The sequence below is a fragment of the Gossypium arboreum genome, chromosome 10, assembly GCF_025698485.1.
Source record: "Gossypium arboreum isolate Shixiya-1 chromosome 10, ASM2569848v2, whole genome shotgun sequence".
NCBI classification, from domain to species: Eukaryota; Viridiplantae; Streptophyta; class Magnoliopsida; order Malvales; family Malvaceae; genus Gossypium; species Gossypium arboreum.
Genome location: NC_069079.1, coordinates 36,080,087 through 36,095,012, shown reverse-complemented (window position 1 = coordinate 36,095,012; position 14,926 = coordinate 36,080,087).

Here is a 14,926-nt window from a genome sequence, read left to right as displayed (position 1 = left end):
CAAATTTGGTATTTCAAATTTTCTATTCTTCTCAATATTATGTGATTTTATTTTTCTTATTACTGGAATTTCATTGGTTTCTTGTCATTTTAGTTTTTCCATTTCATTTCATCTTTTTTATTCATTATTATTTTTTTATAATTGATTTTAATAAATAGTGTTTTAGGAGTCGATTCTCTAGTTTCGGCTGTTTGAATGTTAATGCGTGTCTTAGGATGATTCTTAGTTCGTATTTTAATTTACATGACTGTTTCTCAACTTCTTTATTTGTTTGGTGATGCTTTATTTATTGATGAATTCTTTTACTTTTTCAGGCACACCATGACGAACACTAGCAGCAAGTCTAAGGTCATCGTTCCCACTTTAAGAAAGCGGAAGACACCTAGTACGACCTTCTCCTCGAGCGCCTCCGCCGAGACCCACCACCCTTATCTCTGATTTTCAACGGGTCCCCAGGAGGAATTATTTCAGCTCCTTCTATTGCGACAACTTGGCCTAGACCGATGTATTGATTGGGCCGTCTTAGAGCAGGTCCAGTTAGTTGATCACGTTCGAGCCTTTATTACTACAGCCCTGTGGGATCAGTTTTTCTCCATCATCGAGCCCACATACATGGAGCTTACTTTGGAGTTCTGTTCTACGTTTATTCTACAGCATGTCATGATGACTCATGATGAGCCAGGCACCATCACTTTCAGACTCGGTGGCTTGGTGCGCCAAATAAGTGTCCCTGAGTTCGGATCTACTTTGCGACTATATACTGAGGAGTTTATAAGTGCCGAAAACTTTCTCCGCCTACGTCGGCACATTCATTACTTGCCCTTTCGTTGTTGGACAGAGCTTACGGCATGTATGCCATCCTATGACGCGAGTCGCTCAAAGGCGACTTCTCTCCCTCTAGCTATATGGTATCTTTATGCCCTTTTAGCTCACACTTTGACTGGTAAGAAAGAGAGCACCGGAATCATCAGTACTACCGATGCATATTTTTCATAGAGCATGGCCACCGAGCATATTTTTTATTTAGCATACTTTATCACCCTAACCTTCCGCTATCAGACAGATCGCAACAGGAAGGGTCCTATCTGTTTAAGCCCTTATGTGACTCGACTTGCTCGACATTTCGGTCTCCTCGACACATCGGAGTAGTCCTCTACGCTTACACTCGTCAGCTAGATGTCCCCACAGGGAATATCGAGCATGACACATATGAGGATGATCAAGTAGCTTCGTGAAGTGGATCCTCCTCAGTACAGATTATTTCATTTTGACGCACCGAATGAACTCGAAGACTTCACTGATGATGTTCCTCTCCATCACGAGGGCCCACCTCATCCTCCACCTTCGAGTCACCGTCCTATTTTTTCTGCTGCTACTTTGGCAGACCTCTCCGAGCGGTTCACTTGCTTCAAGCAGTATTGCTTTCAAAGGTTCGTCAGTATTGACGCGGCATTGCAGCAGATCTGTCAGCATCTCCATATCTCCTCCTTAACGCCGATGACTCACGACATCAATTTTTCTGATGATAAGGACCATTAAGTTTATTTGTTTGATTTTTATTTTTATTTTTATTTTTATTTTTATTTTTGTGTTTATTGTTATTTTCTTTAACTAATGTCGCTTTAATTTTTTGAATTATATTTTTATTTTTTATGGTTGTTTCTAATCGAGTTAGTAACCTATTAATATTTTTCACTATTTGTGTTTATTTTCTTTTTAGTTTGCTTTGAATCATGCTCTCTATTTAGATTTCATTATAATTCCGCTTTTTACTATTCTGGGGATTTCATCCAATATTCAGGGTAGTTTTAGTTTTCTCCCTCTCTTATGATATTCTGTTTACTCTGTGATTATATATGTTTGTACATTGAGGACAATGTACATCTTAGTGTGGGAGGTTATTTATATAATAATTAGAAAATATTTGAATTATATCTTGTGTTTAAGTAATTTTCTCATACTTCTATTAGAATAAATTTTTATCAATTTGTGATTTTTATTGATGTGTTTTGGATTAAATTCATAGATATTTTTGCATTGGTTGTTTTAAACTTTAAGACATGAGAGAATCAAGCATTATAAGTTTATTTTTAGAATTAAAAATTTTAGGTTGTTTCCCTGAATTGAGGTATTATCTTAAAGTTTTAAATTTACGAGTTGACATCAAGAAGCATAATTTTTTGAGAGATTTTGAGCTTTTAGAGCATACACTTTTCTTGCTCATTTTATTATTGGTTATGAATGTGTCAATTTGATTTGTTATTCTAGAACTTGCTTTGATTTGATATACTGAGATGATAAAGGCACTTAGGTTTTAACCCACTTATCCCATAGAAAGCCTACCTACATAATTAACCCTTAATCAACCCCGTTGAGCCTAACCCGTCATTTCTTGATTTACCCATTAATGTTAACCCATAACTTATTTTTTTATTCGTTGAGATTTTTCCCATTTTATCAACTCCCTTTTTGTCGAGATTTGATTTGGTTAGTTGCCTAACTATGATTTTTTGTTTAATTTGCTAAATTATTTCTTATTGTAAAAAAATAGAAAATATCAATATATATTGATTATTACTTAGTTCTATAATTGAGCTTGAACAGTTAAATTCATATTTTGAGAAGAAACTCATTTTCTTATTCTTGAATAATTCCTAATTTATGTAATTGTTTTTAATTCAGTATTTTTTTTATTTTTCTAGTTTGATAATTTATCAATTCGATCTCAATTTTAACCAACTTTTTCAGCCTTTTTCGACACCCTTAACCTAAGCCCCATTACAACCTCTTAAAGACCTTTTGATTTGTGTATCATATCATTTTATAGTGGTGGAGATTTGATTTTCATACAAGCCTATGGTAATAATTTTTCATGTTTGACTATTGAGTACTTATTCTTGAACCTTAAACACTTTGAGTGATTTGAGTGAATCTTTAGCAAGGATGTCAATTCTTGTCAATTTTGAATTAAAGGTAATTACTTAGATAAGGGAAAATACCTATGTTTTCATGTTTTAAAAATGGTCGACTTGGATTGTTTGAATCTTTAGTGCTCTTTTAGTTGAATTATCAATGTATGATTATTTTTGAATTATTTCGAAACATTATTGATGAGAATTACAAGTTGAGAAAGATTAATTTTTAATTGTGAGTTGAGGATTTTGCTTGAGGACAAGCAACGCTTAAGTGTGGGAATATTTGATAAGCCATAAAAGTAACATGTTTTTGATCTCATTCTTGATGTATTTTTGGATGATTTATTATGCAAATTAGTGAATTTGATGCTCCTAATCCTTTAAATTCATGTTTCTATACTTAAGTAAGCATAGGGGAGCGAAAGGAGCGAAAAATAAGCTAAAATTGAGCAAAAAAAGTTGTTTTCAGTATCCACACGGCCTGGGCATTTCCACACGAGCTAGCTACACGTCCGTTTGAGCCACACAGGCTAGCCACATGCCCATGTGCCATCCCATGTCGGTTTCGTACCTTGTTTCCCAAACACACGAAAAAACTCAATTTTTAGGCTTTCTGAGCATTCTAAAGTCTATAAATACTAATTAGAAGAAGACCTAAGGGGGCACACAGAGAAGAACGAAGAAAAGACTTGAAAAATGCCACTAGATTCAACTGAGAAGTAGATCTCCCTCAAGATTGAAAATCTTCATTCAATTTCCTTAGAAGTTGTATTGAGTTCCTTTATGTCTTATTGTTATCCTAATTTTGAGAGGTTTTCATTTCAGATTATGAACTAAATTCCTTAGATACCAAGGGAAGATGAAACCTATGATTAATCTTATTATTTGATCTTTGATTTACATGATAAATACTTGATTCTTGTTCTTAATTATGTATGCTTATTTCGTGTTTTAATATTTTTAGAATATTAATTCATGTTTAATATGCTTATTTCAATGGAGCAAAAGTCTCTGTTTAAGAGTAGATCTAGCATAATTGAGTGGAGTTGCATGAAATCCTAGAAATAGGACGACATAAATCTACCGGATTAGAGTCAAATTTAATAAGGGAATCTATCGATCGAGTTAATGCGATAATAGGGGTTTTAATTAGAAAGAGATTTCAATTAATCAACCTAGAGTCAGTTGTTTTTACTCTCAAAAGAGATATTAACATAATTTAGGGATTTCTATGGATCAAGACACAAGTGAATAAATCGTTTAATTCAGATTCATAATAATAGGTGAAGTCTAGGTGGATTTTTTCCTGGGTATTGTCTATCTCATTGGTTATCTTCGTTTATTTCCCTATTTCATTCTCTGTTGCGTTCTTAGTTAAATTAGATTAGTAAATTTAGATTAAAAACAATTCTTTCAATTTATCAGCTAAATAATAGAAAAATGGTAATTACTAGTACTTTTAGTCCTCGTCGATACGATATTCCCTACTCATCATAGCTATACTATTATTCGATAGGTGAGCTTGCCTTTGTCATAATTATAGTTAGTTTGGTGACCATCATTTTCCTAGAAAGACAAGCCAGCCAATAAGTGAACGCTGAGTTAACGGACAAGTAGCCCAATCCGAATCACACCATCCTTTCAAGGACAAATCACTATCAAATCTCAAAAGAATCCCTTGGCCAGGAGAGTCTTTCAAGTACCGAACAAAATGCTGAGCCGCATCCCAATGCTCCTGCCTCGACTCATGCATAAATTGGGATAAAACATAAACTGAGTATGCCAAATCAAGTCCGGTTATTGCCAAATAAATCAAATGACCCATTAACCATCTATACAACTCGGGATAAAAAAAAATATCCCTTTAGCATACGCTAATTTATTATTTTGCTTTATTAGCGATCCTGCAAGCTTTGCTCCCAAAAGATCCACCTCCGAAATAATATCAAGTGCATATTTCCATTGAAAAATAAATAACCCCAAAGAGGTACGAGTTGCATCTATCTCCAAAAAATATTTCAAAACACTAAGATCTTTTATATGGAAGCAAGAATTGAGATACCCCTTAAAAGTTTTCAAAGCAGCGGAATCGTTCTCAGAGATAAGCAAACCATCAACATAAACCAGTACATTAATGCGTACAGATCCCTTAGCGTATGTAAAGTGAGAATAATTAGAATATAATTGAAGAAATCTATACCCTTTCAGTACAGTAACAAGCTTCGCAAACTAACACCGAGGAGTCTATTTCAAACCATACAAAGACTCGTGCAAACGACAAAGTATTCCAAGCTTATTAGGAGAAAAACCTGGAAGAAGCTTCATGTAAACCTCTTCATCAAGACCAACATGCAAGGAGGCATTATGAACATCCATCTAATGTAACTCCCAATTTTTCAAAGCTACAATAGCTAAGAAAGCCCGAATAATCACCATTTTTGCCACAGTGTGAAAGTTTCATTATAGTTAATACTTTCTACTAGATGATTACCAAAAACAAAAAGACGAGCTTTAAGTCTCTCAATACTTCCATCAGAATTATATTTAATCTTGTACACCCACTTACTACCTAGTGTTTTCTTTCTAAGATGAAGTGTTTTCATAAACCAAATGTCATTATCCTTCAGAGTACAAATCTCTTTTTGCATAGCATCACATCATCCTGCATCCTTTATAGCCTCTTTAAAAGACTGTTCAAACCAATATGCAAATCAATCAGCTGAATAGATGAGGATGTCATCGAAGAAGACCAAGACTGACTTCCTAAGCAGTGGTTTAAAAATACTATTCATGAGAGATTGAAAGGTGAAAGGGGCATTGGTCAAGCCAAAGAGCATGACCAAGAACTCATAATGCCCTTTTATGAGTGCGAAATGTTATCTTATGAACATCCCCTTCCCACATCCGAGTTTGGTGATAGCTAGACCTTAAATCAAGCTTAGTAAAATAAATTGTTTCCTCCAATTCATCCAAGAGTTCCTCAATCACAGGAATAGGGAATTTGTCCTTAACAGTCAACTGGATAAGTTATCTATAGTCCACACAAAGTCTCCAATTATCATATTTCTTCTTGACAATGAGAATAGGTGAAGCAAAAGGACTATTATTGTCCCTCACAATGCCAGTATCGAACATTTCTTTGATAAGTCATTCAATCTCATTTTTTTGAATAGCATGATTTTTATAGGGTCTGATCTTGACTACTTGTGTCTTATCCTATAGGGGTATTTTTTAGTCTTGTAGTCTAATAGGAGGAAGACCAGTAGGGATCTGAAAGACATCTTAGAATTTTGTTAACAATAATTCAATATCATTATTCAGGGCTTTATCAAATAGTGTTAAAGTGGTTTGCTCAGAAGTAGTAAACAACATAGGACTGGAACCCTACCACAAGATACTAAAGCATTTAGATAGTTGAGCACCAATAACTTCATTTAGTTCTCCAGGTAAAAGGCCCTGAAGAATGCATGTGGTGCCCAAACACTCGAACTGCATAGTTAACAAGGAGAAGTTCCATATAATATACCCCAATGAAAGTAACCATTGAACCCCAAGTACCAAATTATATACTTTAACTAGAAGAATCATGAAATTAGTAAAGAACTTGTACCTTTAGGGCTCCTATAACACTGACTTACACACCCCTTGAGTTACGAGCTCAACTCTATTGGCAACCATCACCTTGGGTCTGCAAAAAGAATCCACAAACAGGTGTAGTCTTTTCATCAATTGACAATCCACAAAATTGTGGGTACTACCTAAATCAATAAGAATAATGACTCCACATGATCTAATAGTAGCTGACAGTTGTATTGTATTATGGCCCTGTGAACTATTGAGTGCATGTAATAACAATACAGGTGAAACAGAATCAACTTCTCCCTCGAAAGATTCAAGATTCTCTGGAAAGTCTTGGAACTCCTCAGAAGTTGATTTTTTTGGCTTGATACGCCCCTCACTTGAAGCTTCAATAACCAACTGAAATAATTGTAACTTAATGCACTTATGTCCTAAGGTGTATTTAGCAATTCACCAAAAACAGAGACCTTTCTTTCTTCTTTCCTCCATCTCACTCTGAGAAAAGGCTTTGGTAGGGTTTTTGGCAGTATGATAGCCCCTAAGAGAACTAGAAGACACATTCTGGTTATATCCTTTAACAACAGGCAATATGGGTTTAGGTGAATACTCAGTACCCATAGGAGCATTTTTCCTAGGTATAGGTCTTACTATATCTTCAATTTCTAGAGCTAAGGTAAACCCTTCTATTAGTGAAGTAGGTTTGAACAATCTCAAGTATTGACCAATTTCTGGTTTAAGGTTATACACAAACACACTCAAGGCATAGTTGTCTGGAAAACGTAGTTGATTTGATAAACTCACAAATTGATCATGACAGTGGTCTACGGAACTTGTTTACTTAAGAGCCATGAGTTCATTCATGGGATCCAAGTGTCTATGAGATCCAAACTGCTCTTGAAAAGTTTGAGCATACACCTCCCATGTAAGGCGCTGAAGACTCCCATGTTGTTGATAAAAAAATGATGCCATTCCAATGCTCGTTCGTCCAAATGCAACATTACTATTCAGACCTTGGTCATCTCTTCCACGTTCTTAGCTTCAAAGAATTGTTCCAACTTAGACCACCAACCACAAAAGTTAGTACTGTCGAATTGAAGATAGGTTAACTGAAATTCCCTAATCACAATAGCTCCAGAACTGGTGCAAGAATGAATGTTTGAATGGTTTAGATCTACATTGAGTGACACCACAAGCCCTTCCTTAGGAGGAAAACCAAGTGGTGGGTGCCCAAAATACCCTTTCCTCGATCTTGGACTAACCTTGACAGTGTTCCAAAATACTGGTCAAAAATTGAATGCAGTTCAAAATAGATTTCACCCTCGAATTTCTCCCTTGATTTCATCACGAAACTCCTTAAAGTGTGCATCCAGTTTGATATCCAACTTAGCATCAAATTGGCTCTCAAGCTGGGACAACTCATGCTGCAACGACTCTAATTCCTTCTGCAATCGAGTAGTCACCCCATCATTGGCCATGAGGAACACAAGTCTCTGATACCTTTTGTAACAGCCCGATCTTGGGCCTAGTCAGAATAGTGGTTTCGAAACCACTATTTTGAGGTTGAAGAAAATATTTTAAATGTTATTTTATGTGTTATAGCATGATTATATGAATTCATAAAAATTTTGGTGAAATAATTTTAGCGATTTCATGCTTAATTGCGAAAAAAGGACTAAATCGCATAAAGTGCAAAAGTCCTATTTTGATAGCTATGGATGTCAAATAGCTAGAGAACCGTAATTGGAGGTCTTTAAATTGCAAATAGAACCTTTTGACAGAGGTGGCCGGCCATGGAAGACAAATAAATAGAAAAGTCAACAATTTGGTGAAATTAGGTGATAAAATTTAATAAAATAAAACAAATAGGAAAAAGTTGACATTTTCTCATCTCTCTCTTTCTTTATCCATCGGTTTTCCCTCAAGAAAACAGCCATGAAAGCTTAAAAATTTTCAGTAACCTTAAGCTCTTACAAGTAAGTTTTCTTGGTAGTCTTTCTTGATAATTTTTGTGTTTTTGAAACTTCTAAAGCTTAATCTAACTATTGGGGGGACTATTTTGTGAAATGGTTTATAGTATAAGGACTTACCATGAAAGGATTTGTCATGTTTCCTGAGTTTTTATGGAAGAAAATGAGTATTGGTTGTTGAGTGAACAACTTTTATGAAAGAACTTCTCATTAAAACCCTAATAGGACCATTTTGTAAAGTTTGTAAAATAGATAGAAATGTTGTGAAATATTGGAAATTTGAGGTTTTCATAAGAGTAATAAATGGTCGGTTAGGCTTGGCTAATAAGGAAATTCGATAAAAATCGATTTTTGGGCCTAGGAGTAAAATGGTTATTTTAGTGAAAGCTTAGGGGCAAAATGGTCATTTTTCTCAATTATAAATTTTTGAGTATCTAAATTAACATACTAATTAAATTATTGATTTTTTTATCATTTTAGATCAAGAAGTACAAAATTTAGGCCTAGACCGGGGAAAAACAAAGCTAGCGGACTAAGCCGAATAGTCACCACATTTTGTAATCCGAGGTAAGTCGTGTATAAATAATGCAACTACACTTTATCATGTATGAATGAATGAATTGTTACAGAATAAGTTATTTTATTGTGGAAATGATTAAGCATGATGAGAATTGAAGTAGTAGAACTCTCGGTTGAGCCTTAGGAATCACCGGATATTCATGCTATGACATTTGGGTCATTTGTGTGCTAGTGTAAGACATGTCTAGGACATGCATCGGCCACAGTATGAGAGCTAGTGTAAGACATGTTTGGGACATGCATCAGCCTCACGATATACAAGCTAGTGTAAGACCTGTCTGAGACATAGCGTCAGCTTGTTATGTGTCAGTGTAAGACTTGTCTGGGGCATGGCATCGGTACCGATAGTTGAGAGCTAGTGTAAGACCATGTTTGGGACATGGCGTCGGCATCTTAACCCATGTTAGGGCTATGGAGTATCTGATAGTATTCCAATTGGTTCAATACGAGATTTATGATTTATATCGAAATGAGAAAATTTATGATCATGTGATGAGTGGTACAGGTACCTATTCGAAATGTATGAGATATGGGCTTAACATGTGCAATATGAATTGTATTAGCTGGTGACGAGTAAGTTGTACTTACGTCTATTTATGGTTTTCATGAATAAGCTATGTAGGGTTATGTGCATATCACTTTATGATGATTAGTTGATGATTATTTTCATGCAACTTACTAGACTTTATGGTTACCCTATTTCTTTTCCATTTTCTTATAATGTCACCATAGTAGCTCGAGGATCATCGCCTATGTCGGAGAGGCCAGTCACACTATCATCTGAAGCACTTGGTATAGTTAGTTCTTTTATTTTGATTATGGCATGTATAGGATCTTGACTTTTGAGTTTTGTATCATAGTTAATCGGCCAAGTGTGTTGGCTTACTTTAGTTTTTAACTCATTTTGTTTAAGGCCATAAATAATGGCTAATATTGAATGTTTCTATATGAATACAAGAAGGTCTTTCATGAATGTGAAGTTGTTGGTATGATTGCTTGGTTTAGAAATCATGTTATGTAAGATTTTGGTATGATGGATGAAGTTATATTGTGTTTTAGGGTGGCAAAATGCTTGGTAGATAGCCTTATATTGTCCATACGAGTAGACACACGGGCGTGTGTCTAGATTGTGTGTGACATACGGTCAGCCCCATGGGCGTGTTGCATGGCCTTGTATCCCCTGCACGTAAATTTTTACAAGTCAGTATGCATGGTAGTAAACACACAGGCAGAGACACGGCCGTGTGTCTCAGCCGTGTGGAGGACACGGCCTCTGGCCATGGGCTTGTGCCTTGGCTGTGTGCCCCTAATTGGATGCTGACATCAGAAACAAAATGTCAAGGTTTTTAGACACAGGTGTGTTATGGCCGTGTGAGGGACACGGGCGGCCATAGACACGAGCGTGTGTCAGGCCGTGTGAAAACCCCTATAGGTTCGAATTTAGAATTTAATTCACGCGGGCTCGAGGCACGGGCATGTCCCTACGTGCTTAGGCCATGTGACCCACACGGGCCTTTAGCACGGCCATGTCATAATGACCACACAAGCATGTTGCCCTTCCATACGGGCGTGTGCCCTGCTTCAAGTAGTATTTTTCAAATGTTTTCAAAGATGTTGGGATTAATCCCAGGATATTTCCAAAGCGTGATTTGGGCTACATAGGCCCATATTAGGAGCTTTTAGATTAAAAAGGAAAAGTTTTAAATTGGACCTAGTTCTTATGACTCGAAATTGATTGCATGCATGTGTTTAAGTGTGGTAACGCCTCGTATTCTGTCCTGGCGTAGGGCACGGGTGTGGGGTGTTACACGCTTGATGAAGATCGATGATTTGAAGAATGAAGATCGAAGGGTGGATGAGAATTTGAGAGAAGAAAACTAAAAAAGAAAGAGAAATTTAAGGAAGAAAAATTGTGTGTATTTTTGCTTAACTACCTCCCCTAAATGGATTGGATAATAAGGGTGAATAACGGTACTAAGAGACAGCCTGACCTACCCCCCATACGCACCATCTCACTAACATCTAAAACGAGTTTAACTGTAGCAGTTACCCCCTCCCCAATACGCATCATTTCATTAATAATAACCAAAACACAATGTTTTAACAGAATAACAAACATTAACAGAATTATAAATGAAATCAAGAATTTAGCCATTGAAGTTTGCTTAATCTTGTATCAATTTCTTGGAGGTTAGTCATCTGTTCATTGTTTAAACTCTAACGATAAGGAAGAGAAAATTTTATTTTAAAAACATTGAAAATGACTTGAGGCTTATTATTAGTATAGATTTTATATACTTTTAAATGGTAGCATGGCATGTTATGATTTATGAGGTGTTAGAGCGATGTCAATAACATGATATCTTACCTTTTATAGTATCACATTTTATTTGCATATGTCATATTAAAAAAAAGGATAGTTTTGACTAAAAAAACAAGATAGTTTAGATATATTTTTATATATAATTTTAATTCTAATTCATTTTTAGAAGTACTTAATTTACATATACTAGATTCCACAATTGATACTTTCACTTTTAGGGTCACGAAGACTTGAAACGAAATTTACTAAATAAAAAATAATTCCATTAGTACGGTTCAAAAGAAGGGCTCATCTAGACAGCAATTAAATACCAAAATGATAATCATCTCAGTTAATCATGAGAACCGATAGAGAATGTTGGGAGATTTTAAGCAAAAATAGAAAAATATAAAAGTTAAGTTTGAAGCGTCTTCGACGTATTCCTTAAGGATATTTCATCTACTCGTCTACAATATATCTCTAAGACCCAATAAACTCTTCTCTTACAAAAAGAGAGAGAGAGAGAGAGAGAGAGAGAGAGAGAGAGAGAGAGTAGGAACAACACCTAAAGAAAAATACTAAAGAAAAAGAGAAAGAGTGACAAAATAAGTGATAAAAGTAAAAACATCCAAAGAGATAGAGGTTGGAAATCACTCCCCATCCAAGCTACGACATTGACGTACATGTTTCTTTCTCGAAATACATATCTTAAGGATTTAGAATTTATAGTATAGAGGATCATCTTGCATCCATCCATCAAATGAGATAAAATGATATTATAAGTATTTTCATTAGACATAAAATATATGATAGTAGTAGCACCAACTTCTATCTCTTAGTTTTCTAAGTTCAAGTCTCTTGCCATCACAAGTCCATTCGTAAGAGTCCATAACTTAGCTTCCACACTCGCCGCTCTTGGAATGTGGTGAAAAGTTCCAATTACCCTATCCTTGTTGTGGTCTTGGATAAGAGCACCTGCACTCGCTTTTTTTGAATCACCCTTGGACGCCTTATCTATATTTGGTTTGAACTAACCTTTACTAGGTGGTTGCCAAGTATACAAGACCAAAGTTTTGTCATTAGTGTTGCTAACACACCATTTATAAAAATAAAAAATAAAAAGTAGAACAAATTTATTTAAAAATAATTTTCGTTAATTTAATCCTTACATTTATATTTACTCTTTAAAAGTAAATATAAAATTTAAAAATAAAAATAAATAAAAGTTTGGGTAAAAACAGTTATCCCTAAGGTATAAATAAAATACACCTAGTCCTTGTAGTTTAAAAAATACACAATTACATCTTTATTAGAATATTTATTTATTAAACAAATATGTTACATATATTCGTGGTTCTTAATTTCATAATAAAAAATTAAATAATCTTATATATATATTTAGTATTAGAACTTTTGACTAGGGGGAGATTAAGGGTGAGTTTACATAGACGATAGGGTGGGGTGTTGTACGTTTAGTTTACTTTTTATCTCAAACTACACTATCGTTACATTATTTAATCTCACCGTTACCGTTATTTTTATACTAATCGCAGGTAAATGCACCACCCATTTAAACCCTAAGAGAATGTTTAATGATAACCACCCATTCCTATTTATTTCGTTCTTCTTATAATTTATATGTGATTTTTCAGAAAACTTTTAGAGGTTCTTTCAATTAATTTCATTTCTATAGTGGTTGTGATATATTAGAAAATGAAGAACTAAAGTGACATCTCTTTAAATTTTATTTTTTTATTTGGATGTGTATTGTTGTTGAAATTCATTTATATGATGAGGATAGACGGTTCATGCCCATTTACTGGTGTTGGAGATAAAAATAATAATAATAACTACTGAAAAATCATAAAATCATGCAAAAATAAAAATATATTTCTGTGTGTGTGAGATTTTAATTTTTAACATTTTAAGATAAGCTCTTTTTAGCAAATTTAATATTTTAATTTAATTTAAAATATAATATAATATTGAAAATTATGTGGATAGATAAGATAAATTAAATATAAAACTTATAAAATATAAATATAATTTTATATTGTAATTTTTTTAATACAATATCTAATTTTATCCATAATCCTTCTAAATCAACAACCATGTCAATTGAATTAAAGCTTTTATATTTTAATTTAGTATATTAAAATATTATTATATTAATAATTTATAATTTTATAAATTTGTAAGTTTATTTCTTTTCATAAAAGTAGAGGATAAGTCTCATAGAAATAAAGGCCAACAAAACCTTAAATGCAGTTACCGAAATAAAAAAAAATGGTTGAGGACCACAATCTCATACCAGACCAAGCCTTGAGAAGCTAGTAAACCTAATTTTTATGACGAAGAAAAAGAGATTTCATTGCTTGAACCAGTCTTCCCCACATGAATTAGGAGCAAAAAAAAAAAAAAAAAAGGATCTTGACACGTTCACACTACCTTCTCAACCAACGGCACCCTTAGGCATTAAAAAAAAAAAAAGAATCTTGATGCGGTGAGTCTCTGACCTGAAACAATAGGTACAATGGAATCCCAAACAAAATCAAGTTCTCGTAGAAACTCGATAGTAAATCACTAAGGACTTAGAGAAGACAAGTCACCATATGACTCAAGCGTCATAACAATCACCATATGACACATGACTCAAATCTAAGGCCAACATAAATTTATTATCCCGATAACTTGTCCTTTATCTACCAGAAAAAATTTACTGGAATCCGATATGGAGACAAATCCAAGGGCAATGTAGGAGTTGGTGGCAAACTATTCCATAACAAAATAGCCAACCACCATAAAAGCAATGAAGACCTTTAGACAGGAGATCTGAGCAGTTCGAGACCTCGAACTAATTAAGATCAAAGATTAGTCAGCCGACAGGGCGGATACAAAGCCAGCCCTCCCCCTAAAATTTTTTGAATAATTGTAATTCTAGTATCTTTAAATGATCAAATTATAAATTAATATACGGAAAATTATACTTTGGCTCCCAAAAATAAAATATTTTATTTAGCTCCTTCAAAAATAATAAATTAATACATTATCAATTTTATATTTGACTTCTCAAAAATCTATAATTCAATTTTGACCCGCTAAAAAAATTTTGAATTTGCCACTGTCAACGGACAAACATCAGATCTGACAATTTAACAATGATTCTAAATATCATGCCATGGGATCTTAAGCAAGGGCGAAGGTAGAACAAATTTCTAGGGGGTCGAATGAAATTTTAATTTTTTATAGTCTATATCTTTATAATTTCTAAAAGATTAAATCAAATTTTTATAATTTTAGGGAGCGCCAAAGTATAATTTTACTTTTACTAATTTAAAATTTTTTAAAAATTTCAAGGACCTAAATAGAAATTTTCCATTTTAGAGGCTCTAGGTGTAACACCCCTCACCCTTATTCAACGCTGGAATAGGGTTACAGAGCATTATCAGACTTATAATGCATTCAAACATACATTTCATATACAAATAATCAAATCATATACATTTCATTCACAACCAATCATTGTGTCCCTAATACGAGCCTACGAGGCCCTAAACATGCATTCAGGGTGGTTGGGAACTAAA